The following is a 13920-nucleotide window of genomic DNA, read 5'->3' as shown; positions in this document are numbered from 1 at the left end:
GCCCTACAAAACAGGTGAGCCCTCGACCTGCTTATGGCAGACAAAGGTGGCACTTGCCTATTCCTGCGAGAGGAATGCTGTTACTACATCAACGAAACAGGGCTAGTCGAAGAAAACATTGACGTCCTCAGTAAACTGGGGGAGGAACTAAGGCAACGCCGACGGGGCAGAGGCCCCTTCGCGGGATGGTGGGAGGGAGAAATGTTGCAATGGATACTCCCCGTACTTACCCCCTTACTAACCCTCAGCCTAATCCTAATGCTTGCTCCCTGCATTTTTAAATATTTGCAGTCCCACATGCAAGAAATCTCTCGGATAACGGTCAACCAGCTCCTCTTACACCCTTATAGTCCATTGCCCCTGGACCCCCCGGATCCCAACCTCGCTTAAACTCCGCCCCTGGTCAGCCCGAAGAAGTCGGACCGGTCATCGCCCTATATCACCAAAGAGGTCGGGATGTAAGGTCTGGGGCCGGGAAAGAAGGAACTTTCCCGATCCCACCCCCGCTAAGTTGGACAAGCCATAGCTGTGCTGGCGCCCTGCTGGACAATAAATAACTGCCCGAGACTTCTCAAGGATGGCCAGAGTGTAGCTGTACCACCTTCCAGCTTCATAAATCACCCACCACAAGCTACCTCAGATAAACTACCTCGAATAAACCTGATTGGTTCAACAGCAGCATAAAGGAACTCTGCCAGGGAGAGGCGGGTGTGACTCCCCGGCCTGTGCTCTCGGACCGCAGGACCTCACCCGAGAGCTTTCAATAAACGTGATCTTTCGCTTTTACCCTGCTTGTCCTGGTCAACTTATTGGCTTCGGTCAGATTAAGTCTTACATCTCTGATTAAACCTTACAGGGAAGTCAGTGTAAGCCCAGACACTAACCTCCCTGAGAAGACAGCAGTGCTGGGCTGCAGGGATGGTCCAGGACACCAGGGGGCGCTCAGGACCAGCACAGGGCCCTGACCAGGAGCAGGTGGACAGTTGAGAAAAGATACCATTTCCTGCTCCATCTTAAATTAGTTTTGCTCTGAGGCTCAGCCACAGAGCTCACAGGAAGCCCTGTCCTAGGTCTAGTTTTAGGGACTGTGTTTGTGAACAAAACGGGGGCTCTGTCCTAAATCTGATAAAACTCAGTGACTGACAGGACCCTCACAGGAGGCTCTGATCACACATTCTTACCTGGGCAGCCCTGGGGGTGGGCACGCCCCAGCCTATAACATCTTTACTAAAAGGCTCCTCTTGGCCTGAAGCACCTCGTCCATGGTTCCTGTGCATCTGGGTTAATACACCTGTGACATCAGCATGACCACCCGCAGGAGAGCACCTCCTGTTCACTCTCCTGTCACCCAGTCCTGGCCTTGCTCTCTCCCACCTCCATGTCACTCCTCACCTTCCCTCCTTCACTTCAAAGGCACAAACACAGCTGCAAACGGTTATTGTCCGGAGCATTGGAGGTCTTGCTCCCCAACAGATGTCGTCAGTTTGGCTGAAATTAAATCTCATAAACATGCTCTCCATGTTTGGACACTTCTTACACCAACGTGTTGTCTTTTCTTCGTTTACCACAGACGTTCACACACGTTTCTCCCGTGTGGAGAGGGAGGTGCACACAATCATAAAACCTGCTGCCTCCATATGATGATGGTGGTGACTCTAAAGAGTTCGCACCCGTTGGTGTGGGGATGACGCTCCAACCACTGAACCCACCAACATGGCTCCATGTGTAAATGATGGAAACTCTCCCCTGTGAGAGGCTGGGAAACAGGGCTTGTGCACACGACCAGCAGGAATGTTGAGTGAAATCTGTGCTTTGGGTAGGCAGCTGTGTGCTTGTGAGAGTGGCAACAGGTTAGAGACGGAGGTTGCGGCCACACCATCCAGCCCAGCATCTCCTGCCTCCTCACAGGCATATGTTAGAGTTTTGTGGACGATCTGGTTGAGGAAAATAACATGGAGAATCTTTCAGTCTCAAAATAAAAGAATCATTCAATTCAAATTCTTATTCCCAAACCCCAGAAAGCAACATGACCCACGGCAGGTGAAGGGGAGCGAGAGGAAGTCCCATCCACAAGCCTCTGGGGCAGCACCCCTGGGTCCTCATCAAACCCCAAGGAAGGAGGACTCTCAATCCTGGAAGCTGCCCCCAAAGGAATGGGGTCAGGGTGACGGGTCTCAGAAAAGGAGGGAGGGAGGCGGGTCAGGATGGGACCCCTTGAGTACAGCATCCTTGAGTCCTTTCCCATCTGGGGTCGCCCCTAGGATGACAAGGTCAGGCATGCAGCCCAGGGTCACAGGTGCACCTTATATGCAGACTCCATGCAAATGGGGCTCTCCTCCTGCTCATAAAAGGGGGCCCTTGCCCGGCATGTTGGGGAGACACCCAGAACCCAAGCGCCTGAGACAGGACCCAGCGGCTCCACCATGGACTTGGTGCCAAGCTGTGTTTTCCTCCTGATCATTTCTCAAGGTCACTCTCAGGAGTGGGGAGCGCTGAGACCTGTGCCTGTGCCTGTGTGTGCTTCCATGTGATTCTAAGTCCCCCTGTGTCTCTGTGTTTGCAGGTGTCCAGTGTGAGGTGCAGCTGGTGGAGTCTGGGGGAGGCGTGGTGCAGCTTGGGGGATCTCTGAGACTCTCCTGTGCAGCCTCTGGATTCACCTTCAGAGACTATGGCATGAACTGGGTCCGCCAGGCTCCAGGGAAGGGACTGGAGTGGGTTGCATACACTGGTAGTGGTAGTGGTAATCCCATATACTACACCAACTCTGTGAAGGGCCGCTTCACCATCTCCAGGGACAACGCCAAGAGCACGCTGTTCCTGCAAATGAGCAGCCTGAGAACCGAGGACACGGCCATGTATTACTGTGCGAGAAACACAGTGAGGGGAAGTCAGTGTGAGCCCAGACACTAACCTCCCTGAGGATGCAGCAGTGCTGGGCTGCAGGGGTGCTCAGGACACCAGGGGGCGCTCAGGGCCCACAACACAGAGAGCAGACCCAGGAGCTGGGGCAGAGGGAGGTGGGAGGGAAGGGCCTTCCTGTTGGGCACAGGGATTTCCTCTCAAGCTCTCAGCTGCCTCCAGGGAGGGCTCCTGCTCTTTCTCTGAGGCTCTAATTTCCCGCTTTCTCACTGCAGACCCCAGAGGAGGAGGGAACACTGCTGCTGGCAGATGACATATGGGCAGTGAGGGGGACTCTCCTCACAACATGATACTGCACATACAAAATCCGAAGGACTTGACCAAAAACTACTGGATTTGAGAAACGAATTTAGAAATGTAGCAGGATAGGAAATTAACAGCCCAAAATCTATGGAACTTTTTACAACAATAACGAATTCTCAGAAAGGGGAACCAGACCAACAATCCCATTTACCATTGCATCAAAAACATTATGATACTTCAGAATAAATTTAGCCAAGCAGGTAAAAGACTTGTACTCAGAAAAACACAAGAGGTTGAATAAATAGATAGAGGAAGACAAAAACAAGTGAAAAAGTATACTGTGATCATGGATTAGTAGAATTAACATCATTAAAACACTCATATTACCCAAAGCACTCTACAAATTCAATGTAATCACTATTAAAATAGCAACAGCATATTTCACAGATCTACAACAAATACTCCAAAAATTTATATGGAACCAAAAAAGATCCCACGTAGCCACAGCCATCTTGAGAAAGAAGAATAACGGTGGAGGGATCACAATACCAGATATCGAATTATACTCCAAAGCCATAGTAATCAAAACAGCCTGGCACTGGCACTAGAACAGGCATATACATCCATGGAAGAGAACAGAGAACCCAGAAATCTCCCCAAGGCATTACGCTCAATTAATATATGACAAAGGAGGCAAGAGCATACAATGGAGTCAAAACAGTCCTTTAATAAATATTGTTGGGAAAATTGGACAGATAAATGAGCAACAAAATGAAACAATACACGAACATACACAACACACAGGAGTAAACTCAAAATGGTTAAAAACTTAAATGTAAGTAGGGAAACCATAAAAATCCTAGAAGAAGCCATAGGCAGCAAAATCTCAGACATCTCTCATAGCAATGTGTTAGCAGATACATCTCCCAGGACAAAGGAAACTAAGGAGAAAATAAACAAATGGGGATACATCAGAATAAAAAGTGTCTGCACATTAAAGAAACCATCCACAAAATGAAAAGGGGGCCCACAGTCTGGGAGAACATATTTGGCAAGGACACATGTGATAAAGGGTTAATATCCAACATGTATAAGAAACCCATACACCTTAACCAAAGGAAGACAAGCAATCCAATTTAAAAATGGGCAAAGGACCTAAATACACACTTCTCCAAAGGGAACATACAGATGGCCAAGAGACATAGGAAAATGCTCAGAGTCAGTGACCATCAGAGAGATGCAAATTAAAGGACAATGAGGTATTAGCTCACACCTGTCAGAATGGCGACCATCAACAAATCAACAAATGACAAGTGCTGGCGAGGGTGTGGAGCAAAGGGAACCCTCCTACTCTGCTGGCGGGAATGCAGGCAGGTGCAGCCACTATGAACACAGAATGGAGTTTCTTCAAAAAATTAAAGATGGAACTGCCATTTGACCCAGTGATCCCACTTTTAGGAATATAGGCTAAGGGACCCCAAACACCAATCAGAAACAATGTATGCACCCCTATGTTCATAGCAGCAAAACTTGCAATAGCTAAGATCTGGAAACAGCCCAAGTGCCCATGAGTAGCTGAGTGGATAAAAAGCTGTGGTACATTTATGCCATGGAATACTATGCAGCAGTAAAAGAGATGGATCTCTTATCCTTTGGGACAGCATGGAGGGACCTGGAGAGTATCATGCTAAGTGAAATAAGCCATTCCCGGAAAGACAAGTATCACATGATCTCACCCATATGTGGAACCTAATGAACAAAATAAACTGATGAAGAGAATGGATCCAGAGACCTGGAAGCATGGACCAGACTGGGGAATCTCAGAGGGAAGTCGTGGTAGGGTGGGTGGGTGAGAGGAGGTCAACCAACTAACTCGTAAGCATAGAGGCTTAATCCAGAGACACAGACAATAGGATGGTGAAGAACTGGGGCACCCGGGGCTGGGCTAGAAGGTGTCAATGGGGGATACAAGGGGACATGAGTAATACCTTCAACAATAAAGGTACAATTTAAAGAAAAAAGAATTAGGACTTGGACCCTCAGACACCCACTGAACATGGTCCCTGTGTCACCATCTTCTCTCAGGTGGGGTCAAGACCTCAGCTATGAAATACTCTGCCTCATGAATATGCAAAAGAGAGGAGGCAGAGGAGGTTAAATATGGGTAAGTCTGTGCCCTGAGGGCATCACCCACAGCCACACCCTCCCCTACAGAAGTGCTCCCAGCACAGCCCTCACCATGCACTGGAGCTGGAGAACCCTCCTCCTGGTGGCCATGGCGACAGGTAAGGGGCTCCCTTTAGGAGGGTCCAGGGAGAGTCCAGAGGGATTCCACTCACTGCTGTCTCCTCCCCACAGGTGTCCACTCCAAGGTGCAGCTGGGGCAGTCTGGGGCTGAGGTGAGGAAGCCTGGGGCCTCCGTGAAGGTCTCCTGCTAAGCTTCTGGATTCACCTTCACCAGCTACTGGATGCACTGGGTGCGACAGGCCCAGGGCAGGGGCTTGAGTGGGTGGGGAGGGTTTACCCTGGAGATGGAGACACAAACTACGCGCAGAAATTCCAAGGCAGAGTCTCCATAACCGGAGACAAGTTCACTAGCACAGCCTACATGGAGCTCAGCAGCCGAAGAGCTGAGGACACGGCCTTGTATTACTTTGCAAGACACACAGTGAGGGGAAGTCAGTGTGAGCCCAGGCACTAACCTCCCTCAGGAGGCAGCAGGGCTGGGCTGCAGGGAGCGTCCATGACCAGCAGGGGGCGCTCAGGACCAGCCCAGAGCCCTGACCAGGAGCAGGTGGAGAGTTAGGAAAGATACCATTTCCTGCTCAGTCTTAAATTCCTTTTGCTCCGAGGCTCAGCCACAGAGCTCACAGGATGCCCTGTCCTATGTCTAGTTTTAGGGATTGTGTTTGTGAACAAAAAGGGGGCTCTGTCCTAAATCTGACAGAACTCAGTGACTGACAGGACCCTCACAGGAGGCTCTGATCACACATTCCTACCTGGGCAGCCCTGGGGGTGGACACACCCCAGCCTATAACTTCTTTACTAAAAGGGTCCTCTTTGCCTGAAGCACCCCGTCCATGGTTCCTGTGCATCTGGGTTAACACACCTGTGACATCAGCATGACCACCCTCAGGAGAGCACCTCCTGTTCTCTATCCTGTCACCCAGTCCCGCCTTGCTCTCTCCCACCTCTATGTCACTCCTCACCTTCCCTCCTTCACTTCAAATGCACAAACGCAGACGCAAACCGTTATTCTCCGGAGCATTGGAGGTCTTCCTCCCCAACAGTTGTCGACAGTTTGGCTGAAATAAAATCTTATAAACATTCCCTACATGTTTAACATTCCTTACATCAACATGTTGTCTTTTCTTTATTTACAACATACGTTCACACATGTTTCTTCCCCGTGTGGAGAGGGAAGTGCACACAATTATAAAACCTGCTGCCTGGACGGGATGAGTTCAAATGAGTTCACAGTTGATGGAGGTGAGAAAAGTTTGCTGTTGGTTGTCATGGACGTAAGTGTCCCGTATTTTTCCAGCCCAGCAGGCCTGACTGGGAGGTTGCTCATGGACCTATGAACCAGGATGTCAGGGTTGGATCCCTTGGTTAGGGCACATGCCCGGATTGCAGTCTCAATCCCCAGGGGGTGCGGGCCAGGAGGCAGCCGATTAATGATTCTCATCATTGATGTTTCCATCGCTCCACTGGCCTCCTTTCTGGAGTCAAGGAAAGTGTATAAAGAAGGAGAAGGAAAGAAAGGAGGCCTCCCCAGCTGTGCCTTCTCCCCTGTGACACTCTGGCAGGTTCCCCTGCTGGTTGAATTGGCATAAAATCCACAACATAAATGAGCCACTTTGAAGTCATTGACATGATAACTTCTAAGCCTGTGGAGAATATTTTTAAGAGTTTATTTGAGACAAACTTGATCACTGGAACAGTGAGCCCAGCTTCTTCTGTCCCAGGGATTGGTGGTCACCAAGTCCAAGAATGAAATCGGGGACCAGAAGGTTTAAGCAAAAGCGTGGAGGGTTTATTACAAGCAGATTCAGGCTCCCCGCACGGGGAGGGGCCCCCTGATGGGCTGCCCCTGAAGCCTGTGGTCTCGGATGTATATGTGCCACCAGCCTGCTCCGTGTCCCCCCGAGTGCCCACCTGATGGCCCTCCTTGTTCCTGCCCAGCAAGGGGCCTGCACGTCCCCTGTTCCCTTGTGTGCGCTCCCCTTCCTGTCCCAGGCCCTCCCTCGTTTCCCAGGCTCCTGCTCTGAGTCCAGAAACATTCTGCTGTGTCTGCCTGGTTGGTGCCTGTGGTTAGGCTGCTCAGAGGGCCGAGTCTGCCCTGCCTACCAGCCACCTGCCTTGGTTTCCCATGGACCCTGCCCTGTCTGCCTGCCCGTCAAGCTAACTCCCCTCAAAGCCACCCCTTTCTGGACGTGTGTCTGGGGTCCTCCAGGAACAGGAAGCTCATCTTCCTAAAACACAGGCTCTCCTTACAAACACCAGAGTCACTGCTCAGCCCCGGCCCCTCCTCCCTCCTCTGCTGGCCTAGGATGGGCGCTGCCCCTCTGTTCTCTCTGTTGTTGGCAGATTTCCGGGGTGGTTGCTCTTCTCCCTTCTCATTCTCTGTTTGTTCAAAAGGGGTCACCGAGCAGAAGGGGCAGAAGCAAAATAGTGGCGTAGGCAGATCCAAACTCTTGTTCCTCCACAAAAGCATCAAAAAACAAACCCACACTATCAGAACTGGCATCTGAAGGGCTCTCGAACACAGTCAGACCTGCAGCAACTGAGCGAACCCGAGTCAAGTACATGCTACTCAGAGAGAGAAGGAGCCAAGGTTTTGGTTCAGGGGTTGAGTGTAGGCCCAGGAACCACCAGGTTATGGGTTTGATTCCGGGTCAGGGTACATGCCCTGGGTTGCAGGATCAATCCCCAATAGGAGGCTTGCAGGAGGCAGTAGATCAATGATTCTCTCTCATCATTGATGTTTCCATCTCCGTCTCCCTCTCCCTACCTCTCTGACATCAATAAAAATATTTTTTAAAGATTAATAAAAACATCCACCATCACAAAAAAAACTGAAAAACCAGAGGATAAAGGAAGACAACTTTAAAGTGCTTATGAGAAAATGAAAAGCCATCAACTAAGAATTCAAAACTAACTGAAAATGCATTTCAACATGGAATGAAGACTGGTTGATGTCGCTCAGTGGTTGATCCTCGCCCTCTGATTCCATTCTAGGTCAGGGCACCTGCCCAAGTTGTAGGCTCCAAACCCAATTGTGACCAAGCAGGACACAACAGATCAATGATTCTCTTTCATCATTGATGTTTCTATCCCTCCCTCCTTCTTCTTTCCTCTCTGAAATCTATAAAACATATAGTAAAATAAATAAATGAAAAGGCTATGGGTTTGATTACCAATCCCAGCAGTATTGGAGGCAACTGATAAATATTTCTCTCTCCCGTCAATGTTTCTCTTTCTCTCCCCATCTGTCACTGTTCAGTGTTTGCTGTCATATCATGTTTCTCACCCTCCTTCTCTCCCTCTCTTTCCTTTCCCTCTAAAAATCAATGAACACATCCTCAGGTGAGGACAAAGAAAAAAAGACCCACCCAGGCTCCTGTGGCTCAGCAGTTGAGCTTTGACTCAGGACCCAAGAAGTCACTGGTTTCATTCTTGGTGAGGACACTAGACAGGGTTGCGGTCTCCATCCCCAGTGGGGTCCATGCAGGAGGCAGCCAATCGATGATGCTCTCTCATCAATGTTTCTCTCTATCCCTCTCCCTTCCTCCCTCTCTAAATAACACAAAAGTTATATTATTTTTAAAAAGATCTGTATCTATATTTATCCCTATCTATATCTATATCTATAACTATATCTATATCTATATCTATATCTATATCTATATCTATATCTATATCTATATCTATATCTATATCCATGGACACAACCTCATTGATTTTATCCCCAAAGGAGTCACTGATTGTGCCCACATCCTACTTCCTGACCACCTCCTGCAGCACAGCCCCTGGTGTGGAAGAAGAGACCCCTGAGCACAGTGACCAGAACGCACAGGAGGGCCTGGTTCTCTGAGGGCACAGTCAGCACCTCCTTCCAGGAGAAGCCCCAGAGACCGGGACCTCCCTCACCTCGTGCCCTTTGTATGTGCAGACACCTCCCACATGCAAATGCCCACAGGGCCACCAGACACACACAGTTGGCGTCCACTTAAATGCAGGGCCTCCTCACCCTGGAGAATACTTTCTGTGGGACGAGCACCTCACCTGCAAGACATGACTCCCCTGTGGCTCTTCCTGTTCCTGCTGTCAGCTCCCAGATGTGAGTCACTCAGGGCTTAGAAGTGAGTAGATGGGGACCCTGCATCTGAGCCCAGGACTCACTGTGTTCTCTCTGTTCCAGGTGTCCTGTCCCAGGTGCAGCTGCAGGAGTCGGGCCCAGGACTGGTGAAGCCCTCGCAGACGCTATCCCTCACCTGCATTATCACTGGTTACTCCATCACCAGTGGTTACTCCTGGCACTGGATCCGCCAGCCCCCGGGGAAGGAGCTGCAGTGGATGGGGTTCATAGATATTAGTGGGGGCACATACTACAGCCCCTTCGTCAAGAGCCGAACCACCATCTCCAGAGACACGTCCAAGAACCAGTTCTCCCTGGAGCTGAGCTCCGTGACCACCGAGGACACAGCTGTGTATTACTGTGCCAGAGACACCATGAGGGGAAGTCAGTGTGAGCCCAGACACTAACCTCCCTGAAGAGACAGCAGGGCTGGGCTGCAGGGAGTGTCCAGGACACCAGGGGGCGCTCAGGACCAGCAAACCCAGGGTCCCAGTTCAGAGGCTGTCCCTGGAGGGGTTGTGAGGGCTTCCTATTGGGGTCAGTGCTTCCTTCTCTCTTAGTGTCCCCGGGGCAAGTCCTGCTTCCTTCTTTGTGTCTCTAATTAGATTCTCTGCAGGAAAGAAGCAGGAAGCAGCTGTGTTTCAGATCTGGTCCACTCCTCATCTGCACCCTTCCTGTCACCAGGTCCCTGATGGTCGCTCTCTGGGTTGACCAGGAAAACATTGTAGGGAATCCTGTCCCCTCACTGAGAGCAATGTCCCCCACCTTCCATGCAGTGCTGAGCGGGAACACGGTGTCCCCGCCCCAAACATCTCCCGAGGGTGATCAGCCCCTCTCTCTGCCCCAGGAGGATCCCTTTGGGGGCAGTTAGCCGCTTGCCTCTCACGGACATGGCTGCACATGGAGGATTACGATCCGACCCCTGTGGGCGCTGCCTTTCTGTGAGCTTGGAAGCACCCACCTCTCCGTGTGCCCAGATGGAGGCAGGAAGCCCTGCTGGGCCCTGTTCCCTGCGGGTCCAGAACCTGGTCCCAGGGGATGTGTCCCAACATCTGTCCCGCTTCCCCTGGAGAACCACCTGAATCCTGAGAACCTCTGAAGGGAGACCTGGTCCCACCCACCTCTGCTGTGCCTCCAGCTCCGCAGACACCACCCCATCCTCCCCCTCTGTCCTCTGCTGTCCACACTCTCACCCCATGGGGCCTGCACAGGATGTCCCGTGTGGCTGTGCTCTGCGCTCTCCTTCCCGCCCTGGTAGGTTTTGCCTTAAATGCTGCCCCACATCATCCCCTCATGTCCACCACCTGTGCCAGGCCCTCCCAGAGATGCCAGGGCCAGGGCCACTCAGCCTCCCTGCTGAGCCCACGGGCAGTGCCCACGTGTGATGACAGGAAATGGGGGCCCCTCCTGTGTCACTTGGAGACACAGCTGAGCACTTTGCTCAGAGCACTTCCAACATTTAACACCTGAGCTGAGGGAACCTCCAGGAGCCTGTGAGCTGCAGAGCATCCTGGTGGACAAGCCCATGGCGACGGGGGTCAGAGGGCAGTCAGGGAAGGGCTGGGGCCTGATCACCTATGATGTTGCCAACGTCTCCTGACCAGAGCCCAGGTGCACAGGGAGCTCTGTGAATCCTAAAAGTGCAGGGACAGCCCAAGCAGCATGGCTCAGTGGTTGATCGGTGACCTATGAACCAGAAGCTCATGGTTCAATTCCCGGTCAGGGCACCTGCCCAGGTTTCCAACAACATCTCCAGTGTGGGGTGTGCAGGAGGCAGCCAGACAATGATTCTCTCTCATCATAGATGTTTCTATGTCTCACTCCCTCTCCCGTCTTCTTTAATATCAATTAAGAAATATTTAAACAAATTCTATATAATAAAGAGTTAATATGCAAATGGTCATCATGCCCTCATGCCATCACACAGTAATGGCTCAGACACTCAACACTGGGGAGGAGGAATGGGACCAGCCAGGCACAAATGAGCTCGTGAGGGAGGAATGGGGACCAGCCAGGCTGTGGGCTGGGAGAGGGACAAGCCACCTGCCCTGTGTTCCCAGGCGACAGCATCTGCACCTGCGACTGTGGCCTGGGAGAGGGACAAGCCACATGCTCCATGGTCCTGTCACCTGCGGCTGCGGCCAGGGTGAAGCCGCCAGTGCACGGTCCCCTGCAGCTACAGCCTGACCAGGCAAATCCAGCCCGGGTCCTGGTGCCTGTGGCCGGCCAGAGGGAGGGTAGCTGAGGTTCCGGGTGCCTGCAACCAGCCAGAGGAGGGAATACTGTGTCCCGGGTGCAGGGCAAGGCAGAGGCAGTTAGGGATAATCAGACTGGTAGGGGAGCAGTTAGGGGCGGTCAGGGAGGCAGGCAGAGGTGATTAGGGGTGATCAGGCAGGCTGAGGTGGTTAGGGGTGATCAGGCAGGTTGAGTTCATTAGGGGCGATCAGTAAAGCAGAGGTAGTTAGGGACCATGAGGCAGACAGTCAGGGGAGCGGTTAGGACCCAGTGATCCCAGATTGTGAGAGGCAGTCAGACATCCCCCGAGGGGTCCGAGATTGGAGAGGGAGCAGGCTGGGCTGAGGGACCTCCCCACCTTGCACGAATTTCATGCACCGGGCCTCTGGTAAATACATAAATGAAAATGGTGCCGGTTTGATTCACAGTATGGGCATGTATGAAAGGCAACTGATCAATATGTCTCTCTCACATCAATGTTTCTCTCTGTCTTTCTCTCTCTCCTTCCCTTTCCCTCTAAAAATCAATGAACATTTCCTCAGGTGAGGATAAAGAAAACAGTGTCTATATCTACACATGTGTGTACATCCACAACTACATCTACATCTACATCTTTATATCTATATCTGTCTCTACATCTATATCTATATCTATATATCTATATCGAGAGCCATATCTGTATTTATATCTATATCTATATCTACATCATCTATATCTATATCTATATCTGTATCTATATCTATATCTATATCTATATCTATATCTATATCTATATCTATATCTATATCTATATCTCTGGAAGAACAGGCACATTGATGTTATCCCTAAGGAGTCACTGATTGTGCCCACATCCCACTTCCTGACCACCTCCTGCAGCATAGCCCCTGGTGTGGAAGAAGAGGCCCCTGGGCACGGTGACCAGGACCCCAAGGAGGGCCTGGTTCTCTGAGGGCACAGTCAGCACCTCCTTCCAGGAGAAGCCCTAGAGACCAGGACCTCCTTCACCTCTTGCCCTTTGTATGTGCAGACACCTCCCATATGCAAATGCCCACACGGCCACCAGACACACACACAGTTGGCGTCCACTTAAATGCAGGGCCTCCTCACCCTGGAGAATACTTTCTGGGGGACGAGGACCTCACCTGCAAGACATGACTCCCCTGTGGCTCTTCCTCTTCCTGCTGTCAGCTCCCAGATGTGAGTGACTCAGGGCTTAGACGTGAGGAGATGGGGACCCTGACTCTGAGCCCAGGACTCACCGTGTTCTCTCTGTCCCAGGTGTCCTGTCCCAGGTGCAGCTGCAGGAGTCGGGCCCAGGAGTGGTGAAGCCCTCGCAGACCCTCTCCCTCACCTGCTCTGTCTCTGGATTCTCCATCACAACCAGTGGTTACTGCTGGGGCTGGATCCGCCAGCCCACAGGGAAGGGACTGGAGTGGATAGGGCTCATATGTTATGATGGAAACACTTATTACAGCCCCTCCCTCAAGAGCCGAACCTCCATCTCCAGAGACATGTCCAAGAACCAGTTCTCCCTGCAGCTGAGCTCCGTGACCACGGAGGACACGGCCATGTATTACTGTGCGAGAGACACAGTGAGGGGAAGTCAGTGTGAGCCCAGACACTAACCTGCCAAAGGGAGACAGCAGGGCTGGGCTGCAGGGGGCGCCCAGACATAAGGGGGCACTCAGGGTCCCTGAACACAAGGACCCTCCCAGCAGCAGGTGCAGTTGGAGGTCTGGGCTGGTTCCTGTGTGGTTTCCTCCTCATGTCACAGTTTCCCTCAGGGAACCTCTGGGTCCTGATTCTTCGCTGACGTCTGAGTCTCTGAGTGAGAAAAGTCCGTTGTGAAGAGAGACAACTTTCTCATGGGAACAGAAGGTAGAGAGTCTCTTTCACACACACGTGTGCCATAATGAGTTCTAACGTCAAATCTTCTGACCCACGTCACCTGAATCTAACGAGAGGCTCAAAGGTCTCAACACTGCAGCTCACCTGCATGGTGGACCGTGGGCGCCACATGTGTGTGACCCCAAAGCTACAGAAGAGGGATCCACAGGGTGACAGTCCTTGTCTTGTCGTCATGCTCACAGCACCTAGAGTCGTGGACACCATGCAGACGCAGAGGCACAACAGCTGGTGCAGATGTTCATGACGCACACACA

Source organism: Plecotus auritus (genome assembly GCF_963455305.1).
Source record: "Plecotus auritus genome assembly, chromosome: 1".
Lineage (NCBI taxonomy): Eukaryota > Metazoa > Chordata > Mammalia > Chiroptera > Vespertilionidae > Plecotus > Plecotus auritus.
This window is presented reverse-complemented; position numbering follows the sequence as displayed.